Genomic DNA, 2,302 nt, shown 5'->3' on the forward strand with positions numbered 1-2,302 from the left:
TGCAATAATTGATCAACAAGTGTCAAGCAAGGAGGGAGAGAGTAGGTGAGGACCACAAGGGAGGGGGGGGGGAAGACCAAAGCCTTACCCCCCAAGGATCTCCAAAACCGCCTCACACAACCTCTCATCCGAATCCACTAGGCGTGCGCTAACTGGCGCTTCCACCCCTGGGTGCCAAGGCTGCCTGGCCCCTTGGCTGGGCCTGCCAGCTGGTTGCGGGGCTAGTAGCTTACGCCAGCACGCCTTGCAATGATGTAGGCTTCTAGGCGCTACTGCTAGCATCTCTTGCGCTCCAGCCTAGCAAGAAATGCCTGCTTGCTTGCTGGTGAGCGTGGCGTGTTATGATGCTATGCCCCGTGCTAGCACGCTGAGTCCCCCGCACTAGCCTGGTGTTGCTAGCACCCTAGGCTTGGTGCAATGCGCATGCTAGCTTCTATAATAGCACCATTGTCCCTAGCACTCGGTTTGCTCGGAGTATTTCGATGCTAGGGATATTTTGGTAATTGTTGATTAATTAATTTTTACCGTCTAGTCGCTTTATTAATTCGACTCGACTTGCGACGCTCGATCTCGATGCTCCTAGCTCGATATCCGACGTCAATGTTCATATTACTCAAGCGACTCATTAATTCCTTTCGGATTAATTCATCATGACATATCGTTAGTTCTCTTGGGTGTGACCCGAAGGGTTCAGTCAAGATTAAGCTGTAATATTACTGATCGGAAGCGGCCTCCAACTAGGTATTCCGATTACTTGACCTCACTGAATAATTAGCTTTTTAATAATTCCGAACCCTCTATCGGAATAATACACTTGTTCGACGGAAACCATTCTTATCAATCTCCCAGTGTCCTTCACGACAAGTGCGCTTTTAGTGTATAGCCTATTTCCTATGTCACTTAATGTCTCTTCATGAACTATAAGGTAAGATTATTCGTTATCCTTATTACGTCCAAAAGTGTTTTTCGACATTTGAGTTCTACTGTCAATAAGTAGATGATTTCTAAAAATATATCTGAGCACAGCCATGCATTTTCACAGTCTTACTCTTCAAGAGGCCTTGTAAACAACAAAGACATATTCCCTATTGTTGATAGGGGAACATTCCTAGTTTTATACTGTCAGCTTCTCTTACTAAGAGGACCTAGATGCCCTAGTGTTGCCATTATAATCCCCATGTACGGCAGACGTTTGACGAACATGAAAACGGACTAGTACACAAACAAGAGAACTCACAATACTCATGGTCGAGGAAAGAGGTTCCAATAGCCATAATGAGAAGTGTACTTATGACGATTTTTAAATCTCTTAAAGTATTCTCATAGGTCGATCCGGTACAATTCTAAATCAATGTCCGTGCAAAAGATTTATGACAATCATGTCCTTGTAGCACAAGAAACGGTGCTACAAATCAAATTACACATTAATCTCAAGTGGTCATTAATCGTCCATCATTTAAATGACCTCGATTAGGGATAATTTTCAATTACAATATTCAATGTTCACTTAATAGGCTGATGAGTGTCATTTAGGATAATTTATCCTCTTTTGGCTTATGACACTCATTTAGCCTCTTTTAGGATAATTTTGATCACTTTTATATATAGCTCTTTTATCTCTTTTTCTTTAGTTTTACTTGTTATTTCTCTAGTTTGTGTTTTCCTTGGTTGTTCTCCCATTTTCTTTTATTTCTTAGTTTATTTTGCCTTTTCTCCTTTATTTGCTTGCTTCTCTTTGATTTAAGGAGATTTTTGATGTTCAAGGAGGTCATTGGCTTTTTCTCGGGGTTTATAAAGCTCAAGATGCAAGCCGGTCTCTCCCCTTGAAGCTCAAATGCTAAGGAGTGCAAATTCCAAGTCTTCTAGGCCACGCTCTCATACTGCGTGGGCATCAAAAATGGATCGACTACATTGTCGTCCGTTCCAACTTTACAAATTCTAATTTCACTCTCTGACTTCCATTCCCTTATCATGTGAAATCTCCGCATAACATCTTTGACCTTCTGATGCTCCCTTAGGTCTCTGGCCTGAGCAATAGCTCCATTGTTATCACAATAGAGGGATATTGGACCCTTGATGGAGGGTACAACATCAAGTTCACCGACGAACTTACGAATCTAAACTGCCTCCTTAGCTGCTTTAGTAGCTGCCAAATATTTGGCTTCAGTTGTAGAATCCGCAGTTGTGCTTTGCTTAGCACTCTTCCAAATAAACGCTCCTCCATTTAGACAGAATACGTATCCTAACTGCGACATGAAGTCGTCTCTATCTGTTTGGAAGCTTGGGTCGGTATAACCCTCAA

This window comes from Chenopodium album, chromosome 18 (genome assembly GCF_948465745.1).
Source record: "Chenopodium album chromosome 18, dcCheAlbu1.1, whole genome shotgun sequence".
Classification (NCBI taxonomy): domain Eukaryota; kingdom Viridiplantae; phylum Streptophyta; class Magnoliopsida; order Caryophyllales; family Amaranthaceae; genus Chenopodium; species Chenopodium album.